This window comes from Euphorbia lathyris, chromosome 2, assembly GCF_963576675.1.
Source record: "Euphorbia lathyris chromosome 2, ddEupLath1.1, whole genome shotgun sequence".
NCBI lineage: Eukaryota > Viridiplantae > Streptophyta > Magnoliopsida > Malpighiales > Euphorbiaceae > Euphorbia > Euphorbia lathyris.
This window is the reverse complement of record NC_088911.1, coordinates 32834992-32849998: the sequence shown is the minus strand read 5'-3', so window position 1 is coordinate 32849998 and position 15007 is coordinate 32834992. Positions and strand designations below refer to the sequence as shown.

The window sequence follows — 15007 nt, the reverse complement described above, 5'->3', positions numbered from 1 at the left end:
CCTAGTCAGCGGACTCAAATATAACTTACTCAGCGTAGCTCAGCTATGTGACAATGGGAGAAAAGTTATATTTGATGCTACTGGATGTAAAATATACGAGGGTAAAACAAATGAGTTAATTTTAACTGCCCCTCGGATAGATAATGTCTTTATGCTAGACTTAGAGAAAAAGTTTTCAAAAACTGTGTGCTTAGTAACAAAGGAAGAAAATTCCTGGCTATGGCATAGGAGACTTGGTCATGTAAGCATGGACCTCCTGGCCAAACTAGCAAGAAAGCAATTGGTTGAGGGACTGCCCGAACTTAAATTTCAAAAAGATCAATTATGCCACGCTTGCCAAGCTGGAAAACAAACCAAACAATCTTTTCACAGTAAAAACATTGTCTCAACTAAACGTCCGTTAGAGTTGCTACATTTGGATCTCTTTGGTCCAGTCCAGCCGCTGAGTCTGGGTGGAAGAAGATTTTCTTTGGTCATTGTAGATGACTTCTCTCGGTATACGTGTGTCATCTTGCTGACCAGCAAGGATGAGACTTTTGAGAAATTTTCAAATTTGGTTAGAAAAATTGAAAATGAAAAAGACCTAAAATTAGCTCATATTCGTAGTGATAACGGTGGAGAGTTCAAAAACCAAAAGTTTGTTGAATTCTGTGAAGCCAGCGGCATTGACCATAATTTTTCTGCTCCTAGAACACCTCAGCAAAATGGGGTTGTGGAAAGGAAGAACAGAACTCTGGTTGAAATAGCCAGGACAATGCTGGATGAGCATAGGCTTCCAAAGTATTTTTGGGGAGAGGCTGTTAACACAGCATGCTACATTCTTAATAGGACTCTAGTTAGACCTATACTCAAGAAAACCCCCTATGAACTTTGGAAAGGACGAAAACCCAATATTGGATACTTTCGTGCCTTTGGCTGTAGATGTTTTATTTTAAATACCAAAGACAGCTTAGCAAAGTTTGATTCAAAAGCTGATGAGGCTATCTTTTTGGGCTACTCAACAAACAGCAAAGCATACAGAGTTTTTAATAAGCGAACTCAAGTGTTAGAAGAGTCAATACATGTAGAGTTCGATGAAACTGACCCTGCAGGTAGATACCAACCGCTGACCAAAGATGATTCAAACTCAGTAACCATCGCTGACCCAGAACCAGCTACTGAGTCATTCACGAAAAGGCTGACCAAGAGTAAGAGTGAACCTAAGATTACTTTTACTGACCCATCTACTTCTGCAGAGATTGTTGAAACAGGAACAGCACAAGACATAAATCTACCCAAAGAAATAAGGATTCCAAGAAGGCACTCCGAAAGTGCAATCCTTGATTCTGTTGGGAATACCCTGATGATGAGGAATCAACTCAGGAAGTACCTCAGCAATGTTGCTTTCGTCTCAGTACAAGAATCGAAGAATTTCGCTGAAGCTGAGTACGATGAATTCTGGATGAACGCAATGCAAGAGGAGCTCGATCAATTTCGAAGAAATGATGTATGGGAGTTAGTGCCTCATCCAAAGAGTCAAAAGACCATCGGAACAAGATGGGTCTTCAGGAACAAGATGGACGAACAAGGAAACGTAGTCAGGAACAAAGCAAGGCTTGTAGCTCAGGGCTACAGTCAGCAAGAAGGTATAGACTACGGTGAGACCTTTGCCCCAGTGGCAAGGCTAGAGGCAATTAGAATATTATGTGCATATGCATCTTACATGAATTTTAAATTATTCCAAATGGATGTCAAAAGTGCATTTCTTAATGGAGTTATAAACGAGGAGGTTTATGTAAATCAACCTCCAGGTTTTGAGGACCCTAAGTTCCCAAACCATGTTTACAAACTCAAAAAGGCTCTGTACGGCCTCAAGCAAGCACCACGTGCTTGGTATGAGAGGCTGACCAGTTTCCTGCTGACTAAAAATTACGTCAGGGGTAAAGCTGATACAACCTTATTCATTAAGAAAAAGGGTAAAGATACCCTGCTAGCCCAAATTTATGTTGATGATATAATATTTGGTGCAACTAACGAATCAATGTGCAAGGAGTTTAGCAAACAAATGCAGACTGAGTTTGAAATGTCTATGATGGGAGAACTCAACTTCTTCCTTGGTCTTCAAATTAAACAAGGAAAGAATGGCATCTTCATCAGTCAAGCCAAATATGCCAAGGAGATCTTAAAGAAATATGACTTGGAAAATTGCAAGCCAATATCCACTCCTATGGGCACTGACACTGTCCTCTGCGCTGATGAGAATGGTAAGTCAGTAGACAGCAAGTTATATCGAGGTATGATAGGCTCTCTACTTTACTTAACAGCCAGCAGACCGGACATTCAGTTTTCAGTATGCTACTGTGCTAGATATCAATCTAACCCTAAGGAATCTCATTACATTGCTGTAAAAAGAATCCTTAGATATTTGCAAAGCTCAGTGAACGCAGGTTTGTGGTATCCAAATACTCATGATTTTACACTCATCGGATACACTGACGCTGACTATGGACGAGATAAGCTGGAACGAAAAATCACCTCTGGAGGATGCCACTTCTTAGAAAGCTGTCTTGTATCCTGGTTCAGCAAAAAGCAGGCGTCAGTAGCCTTGTCCACCACTGAAGCTGAGTACATCGCTGCTGGTCATTGTGTTGCTCAAGTCCTATGGATTAAGCAACAACTTGAAGATTATGGTGTTCAAACGAAGACAATTAAAGTCAAATGTGACAACAAAAGTGCAATTGATCTTTCCAAGAACCCAATTCAACACAGCAGAATGAAGCATGTCAGCATCAGACATCACTTCATTAGAGACCATGTACTCAAGGGTGAGATCAAGCTGACCTTTGTCCCAACAGACGAACAGCTTGCGGATATCTTCACGAAGCCACTAGCCCGTGAGCAGTTCAGCATACTGAGAGAAGCAGTTGGTATGTTTAATCCTCTTCAGTAAATTCCTGTGCTAAATGAATATGAATGCTGAGTGAATTACATGCTGAATGATTTATTGTTTGCTGAGTAACTCATCGAAACTGACTGAATATACAATACTGAGTAAACTTGCACGCTGAGAAACTTAGTTTAGAACTTGAACTTAAAATCATCCTTAAATACTGCACTGACCACTCAGAATATCAAACGCTTGACATTCTAAATACTGAGTGATTAATCCGTTAGCATAAAAGCAAAGCACGCGTATAGCCTAGGATGACGTATTCGCCGTAATGTGTCATAAATGCTAGGATCGTTGTCGGTACATGATCCCAAGGCAAAACTGACACATGGATTCGATTAAGATCCACACCGTTCATTTCGTCTATAAATTATGGGTATTTCCCCATCTTTTACTCTTTACGCTTAATCAATTCTTAAGGCAAAGAAATCACTTAGAACTTCTTTTCTCTCAAATTCCTCCATCTTCGAAGAATGACTAAGTTATCTTTCAACGTCTCCGGTGCCGGCCACCAAAAGTCCAGCTCCGATGAACCTTCACAAAACCCCTCTACACCGAGCAATGGTAAAACTGGCCAAACTTCTGGAAAAGGGAAAGCTGTTAAGATCAGGACCTACTCCAAGGTCTTCGAAAATGTCCGCGAATGGAAGGTTGAGCCCTCCAGATGGGTCTCTGAGCATTTCGTACAACATGAACAACCATTTGCCGAATGGATCTCCAAGAACGAATGGACTGGGCTGTTCTCGGTCAGAGATGAGACATATCCTGACCTGGTAAGGGAGTTTTACCACAACCTCAAGGTTGCCAGTGACTCTGCCGACTACCTAAGCACTGAAGTAAGAGGAAAAACCATCTTCATCAACCCTCTGTACATAGGAAATCTCCTCCAGCTCAAAACTGAGGGAGTAAGGCTGAGGAAGTCAGGAGATCAGGACAAAACCAACTACGTCCATACCTTCTGCAAACTTGAGGGTCACTCAGGAGAGATCTCAGCATCTTCAATGGGACAGCACCAGAAGATGGCTCACTACCTGCTGAGCTATTTTATTTACCCAAAGATCAACTGCACTACATCGGCAACAGACTTTGAACAGTGCTTCATATGGCACATGCTGACATACACCCCCATCAACATGTCGGTCTTCTTAGTTGCTGGGTTCCTACACAGCACGGGTACGCTGAGGCTTGGGTCACTCATAACTCGAATTCTTCTTGACCATAAGTTTGATCTCAAAGGCGAGGAATCCTTCAAAGGAACTGAGATCACAGCTGCCTCGCTGAGGGCACTGAAATTTGGGCAACCCTTGAAGAAAGGAAAAGCTGCTGCTGCTGCTGGCCAAGCTGGCCAAACTGAGGAAACTGTTGCTGAGCCTAAGAAAGGGAGAAGAACTAAGGCTCCAGCTTCTCGTAAGAGAAAATCTACTGAGTCACCAAATGTTGAGTCTCCTACAAAGAGGCAGAGGTCAGCTGGAAAGTCAGCTGAAAAGAGAACCAGGCAAGATGAGCCTAGAACTGAGGAAGCTGCTGAACTACCTCAGAAGAAGCAAAAGACTTCAACACTGGCACCTCTGGACGTTATACAGACTGACTTCATTGTACCGGATGATTCTCATTTCACTCAATGCCAAGGTACTAATGCTACGGAAACTGAGGTCCAGTTAGATGACCACTTCATCTCCCAAGTTGAGGAAGAACTTGATGGAGATAGTTCTGAGGAGGAAGAGGAAGAAGAAGAAACCAGCGGTCAGAATGACGCTGAGGATTCAGAAGAAACTGCCAGCGAAATTGAAGCTGGGGATGCTAACACTGGGTTAGCTGGTGGAAATGTGCAAACTGACACTGAGTTAGCTGCTGGAGTTGAGCAAGTTGAGCAAGTTGATCAAGCTGACCAGACCCATACTGAGGAAAAGGAACCTACTCCTACTCACTCAGAAGAACCTGCTCATCATACCACTCCACCACGTAGAAGGCGAAAGATGGTTAAGTCCAGTGAAGTGATGGTCAGTGAACTTCCTGTGCAATCACCATCTATTCCTGAACTTGTCCTCTCTAAGACAACAAAGGACCCTTCTACTGTTCAACTAAAGTTTTTCAAACGACCATCAACTTCCTCTACTACAACGCCGTTGGAAAAACAAGCCTCTGTTTCTTCTCAACAGGAACATGCCGACCATACCACTTCAACCACTTCAATAAGTCACGTTGAACCAACCACTGTCCATACTATCTCCTCAAGCATGGTGCTGACTCCCCATCTTTCTGCTGTCAGCACAGACAATGTTCGGGTTATGTCTTCCATCAACAACCTCTCTGCTGATCAATCAACAATTCCTTCAACTCAAGTGCAGATTGAGCCAACTCATCCAGTCACTGACCAGGGTACTCCTTTCACTCCACTTTCTTCTGGTCATACTGATGTACATCGGGATTCCACTGAGTCCAGCAAAAAGCTCATTGACTCAGTGCAAGCACTCATCCACGATTTTCAACATTCCGCTTCGCCTGCTGCTGGATCTTCAATTCCTGAGACAACTCAGCTCTCCCAGGTCACTCTACTTCTCAACGAAGTCAAAGGACTCAAGGATCTGCTGAATGTCGTCTTGTCATTCCAAGCCCAGCAAGCTAAGCAGGATTCACTTGCCAAGTTGGCAGAGATACAGCTGTCAACAATTCAACATCTGAACTCTCTCCATCAGTGAGTTCAGAAGTTGTCTGCTGTGAACACTGACTACGCCACTTCCTCAGAACTCAAGATGCTTTTTGCTCAGCTTCATACTGAGCAACTTAAGACAAATAAGCAAATGGTGTCCTATAGTCAGTGCTCAGTCGAGCAAATCGGTGAGGCCATCAGGCTACTTAACCTCAACAAGCAAGAGATGGATACTGACGCTTTGAAGCAGAATGAGTTGCTGTCTCTCGCACAGCAATCCTTTAATCACACCCGTCATAATAATATCCAGCGTCATCATTATGACTCAGCTCTCTTGAAAACTTTCCACCAAGTCTTTGCTGGCCTCTCTGAAGCTCTCATCTGGCAAGCAAAAGCTCAAGCTTTCAGTGTAAATATGCTCAGTGCTGCTGATCTTCGCGTACCAGTCGAAGTATCAGCTGATGGAGTTGCCATCTTTGATGGCGTAAATGAAAGTGCTGACAAACTAAAAGAGCTTTCACAAGAACTTTCTCGTGCTGTCTTAACCGATGCGTTCAAGCTCCCTGAAGTTGACAAAACGGGGGAGAAAGCGCAAGCTGCCAGAGCTCAGCATGAGCGACGTCAGTACGAGCGAAGTCAGTCACAGGGCAAGAAGAAGAAATAGATAGGCTAGCATAACTTAGGCCATATCAGTGTAATCTATTTGTCTAGTTTATTTCTTTTACTATGTACTTGCTGACTTCTTTCAATATATATCATACTTATTTTTCTTATTCCAATACTGTGTTATGATATATGCTATTAAGTACTGAGTTATTATGTATCTTCATTTATATAATATTTATTGACTAAATGATATGCTGATAACATGTTTGACATTAACCTATGTACTTATGAAACATTCTGATAAGAACTCATTGAACAACAAATTACTCAGCGCGCTCTATATGTCTAAAACTTCCGCTTAACACTGAGTAAATAGAATATGTGATATAGCTGACCTATACCTAAAAACTGACCTTAGACTTGCTCATTTAAATCCTTAAATGTTTTAAGTAAAACTAAGTCAGTAGCTCAACCATTACGGGGGAGTTTGCTAAAGTATATTAGGTCAACTATCATGGGGAGCTCATATTGAGTTCCTTGCTGAATAGTTTTGCCAACATCAAAATCGGGGAGTTTGTTGAAACACTTTTCCACATAATTTTGATTTGACAAAATTGGTTAAGTATAATATATATACATATTCTAAACACACTAAGTTTAAATGCTTTGATTTAATTCTACTAATGTGTTTGTTCAATGTTGAGTTAAAATACTATAAGACATAAGAATCGAAAGGCCCAAGCCCAATACGGAAGCCAAGGCCCAAGTCAAACAACTCAGTACACTCGGCCCGCGTATGTCAAGACGTTGCCGTTTTTGAACAAAAACGCAACTCAGCAAACGGAAGGATCTAGAAGACCTTCGGGAACAACTTCATAATGAAGCTGCTGAGTCGTCTCGACAAAGCGTACAAGACAGCAGCTGGCAAAGGAAAACTTACAAACAAAGTGTTTCCTCTTTTGGCAAAGTTCAGACGACACAGTATACTGTCCAGTTGACTTTACCATAAAAGGAGAGACCATCTGCTGAGCTAACCGAGGACAGAAGATACACGATTGTGATTGGCCGATAGCTCTGAGCAAGTCAGGATGACAACGACACATAGCCGTTTCCCTCCAATGGTTATTTCGAAATTCGAAATGACCGACGCCCAGACATCTCTATAAATAGTGCCATCACAAGCTTCACAATACACAGAACTTGATCAAGCCATTACGCTGACCAAATCTCTACAAGTTCTGCAAGCAAGAAGCAAAGCAAAAATTCTTACACTACATTTCTCATATCTGTGTAAAAGTCTAGAGTGATTGTAAATCGTCTAAAGTGTCTTAGCACATCTTTGTATTAGGACAAAACACTTATCATTTCTAGAGATAGAAAGGAGAGGCTGAGTACTCGGTTTTAAGTACTCAGCGGAGAGATTAGGATTGAGTAGAAGTATAGAGGAAGGTACTCTTGTCATACTCAATTGCTGATATTGTAAAAGGTTTGAGGCTCTACCTTTAAAGAGCTCAGTAGAGTATTTGAAATCTCGGAATGTGTTCCGGGGACAGGACGTAGGCTTAGAAGAAGCCGAACCTGGATAAATCTGCTGAGTGAAGTATTTCTTACCTTAACTCCTTATTTATATTGCTTGCTTTAAATAATCAAAACTGACCAAGTAAAGAGGTCAAGTTGAGTTGTGCGCGTTGAACGTCTGAGCTCAGGAATAGACTCTAAGTGCTATCTCCTGACTCAAGCTAAGAAACTGACCTAGTCACCTGTTGACTAAGCCAGTACCTTACTGTTTACTCAGCGCCGCTGTTCAAACTCTCTTTTTAGAAAAATAAGTCTGCCTAAATTGCAAAAAGTTTAAATAGTTCCTAACCCCCCCCCCCCCCTTGGAACTATACTTGCAACTAAACAAGGGACCAACAAAAACATCTTACGCTTAAAACAAAAAATATAAACACTCATATGTACAATAAAACAAAACAGAAACTCATATTATATCCCTAAGTAGTTGACAGACGACGTGCATTGGCCCTATTAAGCTTCGTTTGAATGAAGACTTGCCTCTCTGGTGCAGAAAGGAATGTTGGACCAGAACGAAAAACTCGTTTGACAAGCCCCTCGTTCTCCAACAACTCGTAGTCTAGAATAGGGAATGGTTCTGTATCAGTCCAAGGGACAGAAATGGTTCCCTTGGCTTCTAAAATGATCCCACAAATGATGTTGGCGAACCCAATCTTCCGTTTCTTCGAACAGGAAGCAGCAACTAACCCCTCCATTAGAATCTTCGAGGAGTTCACTGAGTTGCCTTGGAAAATGTCGCCCAACACATAGAGATCAGTATCTTTCACAACACTGCTACTGACTCGACCAAAAAGGCTGTGACAGAGGAATTTATGAAGATACAGCATGGAATTAGAATTAATGGATTTGTTGAAGGCAAGACGTGAATTGAATCGCCAAAATCCTGTTAACATCCTCCATATATCTCTAGAAGTCATATCCCTTCCAGGATGGTGTTGAGTTGTGTCTCGGGGTGGAAAACCAAACCAATTATGTAGTTCTGGATATCCAAAACTTAAGACCTGCCCCTCACAACGAAAACTGAGACGAACACGTCTCTTATTGACAAATCGAACTGTGGAGAAAAATTCCAGAACCCAATTTCCAATAATAGGAAATTTCATAGAAACAAATTTGGTCCAACCCAAATTAGTCAGATAGCGATCAATGTCTTCGCTTATCCCGAGTTCCTCGTTCAGAAACTCGTCCAGATACATCATGCCAAAGAATTGAGCATATCTAAATTGCAGAAAGCGTTTCCCCTCGTCATCGTTATAAATGGGAAACCATGCACCATAACGATCGGAGATATCAACTTTCCCGCTTTGAGCAGAAGTGTGTTTTTGAACATTTTTCAAAGACTTAGTCATGTCTGTGAGAGAGAAGAAAATGAAGTCTGTAGGATTTGAGAATTTTGAGAAAGAAATTCAGAAAGATGAAATGAAATGGAAGAAGTCTGATCCTACAGGAATATATAAGACCTATAAGTGAAAGGTTGTGTCTGTTAAAAAGAAAAAAGTGCCAAAGTGATACCTCTTTGATTCAACTGACAGAAATTTTAAAGAAAGAAGACTGTAATCCCTTACAGTTATTTCAATTGCAAAAAGAAAGAAAATCTCAACTGAGATTTTCGGAATCTCAACTGAGATTTCCAAATACTGAAACATGGAAAATTTCAACTGAGATTTCTGCATATTTAATTTCTCAATAACACTTAACACTTAATGAAATCATTTTCAAAACATGACTAAATTAAAATTTTAATGTTAACAAAACTCATTTGTACACAAAAATAAATATAAAAATAAAAATAAAAATTAAAGTAAATAAAATTAAAAATAAAAATAAATTAATTAAAAAGAAAAAGAATAAGAATGATGAACAAAATAAGAAAAACGATAAATTAAAAACACGAAAACTAAATAAATTAATTTTCATAGAATTTATCCACGGATTCAATTGCTTGAATCAGAGCTCCGTCAAAATAAATCTTGCAACGATTACCATTGACCTTAAATCGTTCGCCATTGGATTTTTCTAGCTCCAAAGTTCCGTAATCAAACGTTTTAATAACCAAAAATGGTCCAGCCCATCTAGATTTTAGCTTACCTGGAAATAACTTTAATCTCGAATTAAAAAGTAAGACTTTATCCCCAACATCAAAGTTTTTAATTTTGATTTTGGCATCATGCCACTTTTTAACTTTTTCCTTATAAATTCTTGCATTTTCGTAGGACAAATAGCGTAATTCATCCAACTCGTTTAAGTCGAACAAACGCTTTTTCCCTGCGCTTTGCAAATCATAATTAAGGGTTCTTATAGCCCAATATGCTTTATGTTCTAATTCAACTGGCAAATGACAAGCTTTACCATAGACTAATCTATAAGGTGTCATTCCGATAGGTGTTTTAAATGCAGTACGGTATGCCCATAATGCATCGTTAAGTTTATGTGCCCAGTCTCTTCTAGAAGACGAAACTTTTTTCTCAAGTATCCATTTGAGTTCTCTATTTGAAATTTCCGCTTGTCCATTCGTTTGAGGATGGTACGGTGTAGAGATACGGTGGTGTACTCCGTATTTTTTCATAAGTGACTCAAAAACTCTATTTATGAAATGAGTACCACCGTCGCTTACCATAACTCTAGGAACTCCAAATCGACAGAATATTGAATTTAAAAACTTAACAACTACTTTAGAATCATTTGTCGGGGTTGCAATTGCTTCAACCCACTTTGAAACATAATCTACGGCTACTAATATGTAATTTTTGCCAAAAGAAGTAGGAAAAGGACCCATGAAATCAAGCCCCCATACGTCGAAGATTTCAACTTCCAATATGTTCGTAAGAGGCATCTCATCTTTCCTTCCTATATTCCCTGTTCTTTGACATTTATCACAGCGGATAATAAATGAACGGACATCTTTAAACAGAGTAGGCCAAAAGAATCCGCATTCAAGTATTCTAGCTGCTGTTTTGCTTATGCTATTATGACCTCCGTAAGCGCTAGCATGACATTCCAACATTATAGAGTCATATTCAAACTCACTAACACATCTCCTAAGTATTCCATCGCCGCATGTTTTGAACAAGAATGGATCTTCCCAAAAATATTTCTTAGCTTCTGAAAAGAATTTCTTCTTTTGCTGAGAAGTCAATCCATCTGGCACAACATATGCAGCTAAGTAATTGGCTATATCCGCATACCATGGAGCTATGACACTTTGTACTTGCATGAGATGTTCATCGGGGAAATCATCTCGAATGCCTGATGTTTCACCGATGGGACCGTTTTCATCCTCAAGTCTTGATAGATGATCGGCGACCTGGTTTTCAACTCCCTTTTTGTCTTTAATCTCAATGTCAAATTCTTGCAATAGTAAAACCCATCTAATAAGACGCGGTTTTGCATCTTTCTTAGCAAATAAATATCATAAAGCTGCATGATCTATATAAATGATGACTTTAGATCCTAACAAATAAGATCGGAACTTATCACATGCAAAAACTACTGCTAACATTTCTTTTTCAGTTGTGGTGTAATTTAACTGTGCACCGGACAATGTGTGACTCGCATAATATATAACATGAAGTTTCTTATCCTTCCTTTGACCTAATACACATCCTACAGCTAAGTCACTCGCATCGCACATAATTTCGAAAGGTAGATTCCAATCGGGTTTCGATATTATAGGTGTACTGACTAAAGCCGTTTTCAAAGTATTGAAAGCTTGTAAACAATCTTTATTAAAATCAAAAGTTGAATCTTTCATAAGCAAATTAGTAAGTGGTTTGGAGATTACAGAAAAGTTCTTTATAAACCTTCTGTAAAAACCTGCATGACCTAAAAATGATCTTACTCCCTTAACAGTGGTTGGTGGGGGTAATTTTTCTATAACTGGAGTCTTTGCTCTATCCACTTCTAAACCTTTTTCAGATATCTTATGACCTAAAACAATTCCTTCGTCTACCATGAAATGACATTTTTCCCAATTTAATACTAAATTCGTTTCCTCACATCTAGACAATACTTTATCTAAGTTCTATAAATATGCATCGAAAGAATCTCCATAAACTGAAAAATCATCCATGAAAACTTCCATTATATCTTCAATGAAGTCATTAAATATTGCTGTCATACATCGTTGAAATGTTGCTGGTGCATTACATAGACCAAAAGGCATTCTCCTATATGCAAATGTTCCGTAAGGACATGTGAAGGTTGTTTTGTCTTGGTCATCCGGGTAAATGTAAATTTGAAAGAATCCGGAATAACCGTCTAGGAAACAGTAAAATGCATGACCAGCTATCCTTTCGATCATTTGATCAATGAAAGGTAGAGGAAAATGATCTTTCCTAGTTGCTTTGTTTAGGTTCCTATAGTCTATACAAACCCTCCAACCGGTGGTGGTTCGTGTAGGTATCAGTTCACCTTCATCATTTCTTACAACAGTTATGCCTCCCTTTTTAGGTACACAATGGATTGGACTAACCCACTCACTATCCAAGATCGGATAAATGATTCCATTGTCTAAAAGTTTAGTAATCTCATTTTTTACTACCTCTTTCATGTTCGGATTTAAGCGTCTTTGCCTATCCGCTTTAGGTGGCTTATCCTCTTCTAAGTGAATTCTATGCATTACGATACTAGGATTAATTCCTTTTAAGTTTGAAATTTGCCATCCCATACTTCCTATCCTATTTCTAACAACTTCTTTCAATTTTTCTTCTTGATCGTTTGTTAATTTGTTAGAAATAATTATAGGTAGAGAATCGCCTTCTCCCAAGAAAGCGTACCTCAAATGACTGGGTAACTCTTTAAGTTCTAATTTAGGGGGTGTTACAATTGAAGGCGGAACTGGTCCATCTTCTCGAATCAAAGGCTCTGGGTCCTTATCTTCTAATTCCTCACCTATTATAGGTTCAATTATTTCTTCACTCTGAATAACGTCATTGACACATTCCTCGACTAAATCAAGTTTTATACAAGCGAATTCCTCCATAGGGTATTTCATCGCTTTGTTCATATTAAACTCGATCTTATTTTCTCCTATCCTTAAAACTACCTTCCCTTCCGACACATCTACTAGAGCGCGTCCCGTGTTCATAAACGGTCTACTAAAAATTAAAGGGCAATTTACATCATATGCAAAGTCTAATATAACAAAATCGGTAGGAAAAATAAATTTATCGACTTTGACCAAAACATCTTCAATTATACCATATGGCCTCTTAGTGGTTTGATCCGCTAATTGCAAAACCATATTGGTACGTTTAATATCTTCTTCTAAACCTAACTTGTTAAAAATAGACAATGGCATTAAGTTTATACTTGCTCCTAAATCACAAAGACAACTTGGGAATTCAATATCTCCCAACTTACACGGAATAGTAAAACATCCGGGATCTTTGAGTTTAGTGGGCAAATTACTTGATACTATTGAACTATAGTCTTCAGTTAATGAAATGGATGAAATCAAATCTTTTAAAAACTTACCATAGTTAGGAATTTGTGTGATTGCATCCATGAATGTTAAATTGATATGCAAATTTTTAAGTTTATCCAAAAACGTTAAAAGTTGTTTATCATAGTCCTTATTTCGAACTTTGTGCGGAAAAGGTGGTTTGGGTACAAAAGTTTTGGTACTTGTGTCAAATGGTGAACTATTTGTGTTTAAGATATCTTCTTTGGATTTTGATAAATCAGTTCCTGGTAATGTTGCATCTTTGGGCATTTCAGGCCCTTGATAATTTTTCCCTGAACGAAGAGTGATAGCCTTCACCTGCTCTTTCGGATTTTCTTCCGTATGGCTGGGAAGACTTCCCTCTTTTCGAGATGGAATTGATTTAGCAAGTTGACCAATTTGAACCTCCAAATTATGGATGCTAGATGAGTGGTTTTTAATAAGCTGATCGAATTTATTTTCGATCCGTTTAAAACCATCGTCATGATTACTTATTTTTCCACTGATAGCATCTATAAACTTGTCGATTTTAGAAGATAAAGTGCTAATCGTATCTCTTGACTGATTTTAATAATTAGTGGTACGATTTTGATTAATATTTGCATTATTGTTACTGTTATCTTTCCAGTTGAAGTTAGGATGATTCCTCCATCCAGAATTATAAGTATTAGAATAAGGATTATTAGTTTGGTTTTGCCCTTGGACGAAATTTACCTGTTCGATCTCACTCATATTTTCGTAATCCACATCCGTTTGGATTGGATTACCATTGGTATCGCGTGGTGCCATAAATTTGTCAATTTTGTGCGATAAAGCAGAAAATTAGGCTTGTAGCATCGCGACTGGATCAAGTTCAACTATACCTTTAACTGATGGTGTGGTTGAGGATGATGGTTTCGCCACCGGCATATGTCCACGTTCCTCGAGCCACATACTGCTGTTGATTGCCATTTCCTCCAAAAGTTCTCTTGCTTGGGCTGATGTTTTCTTCATAAATAGCCCTCCCAACATAGCATCTAATGAACCCCTAGTTGTAGGATTTAGTCCATTGTAAAATGTTTGCATTAAAAGTTCGACGGGCAATTAGTGGTGTGGGCATAAACGTTGAAGTTCTTTAAAACGTTCCCAAGTTTCATAAAGAGTCTCATTATCATTTTGAGAAAAAGATGTTAACTCCTTTATGACTCTTGCGGTTTTTGCTAAAGGAAAATATTTAGATAAAAATGCTTGGGCTAATTGTTCCCAAGTGGCAAAAGTTGCGGCTGTCATAGAAGTTAACCATTCTTTGGCTCTATCCTTCAAAGTAAAAGGAAAGAGGCGAAGTTTGATTGCTTCTGCAGTCACATCTGGGATTTTAAAAGTGTCACAAATTTCAAGGAAATTTGTTAAATGGGTGTTAGGATTTTCGTTAGGTAACCCGTAAAATGTTACATTATTTTGCAACATATTAAGCAAAGTTGGCTTAATTTCAAATTGATTTGCGGTGATTCTAGGTCTAACGATACTATTGGTCACATCGGCCACACCTGGCCTAGCCTAATCCATAAGTGTTGGTGGGTCTGCCATTTTTTCTGGCTCGGTATATGTTTTTACTGGAGTCTTATTTTTGTTTTTCTTGTTCTTCCTAATGGTTTTCTCAATTTCTGGGTCTATATGGTCTGGTACAATGCCTGAACTTCGAGAACTGCGCATGAACCTGAAATCTTGCACGAACCGAAACTACCTACAAAACAGAATTTGAAAAATAAATAAATTCGTAAATAGAAATTATTAAATTATAAAAGTTAAAATAAGTATGTTTAAA

At 39.0% G+C, this 15007-nt stretch overlaps 1 non-coding gene across 1 annotated transcript; it reads left to right on the top strand.

Annotated features, from left to right (window-relative positions):
* The first annotated feature begins 14284 nt into the window (after window positions 1–14284).
* LOC136221144 (small nucleolar RNA R71) lies at window positions 14285–14391 on the top strand. Its single transcript, XR_010684930.1, has one exon. It is a non-coding gene; the product is annotated as a small nucleolar RNA R71 (small nucleolar RNA).
* Window positions 14392–15007: the final 616 nt, after the last annotated feature.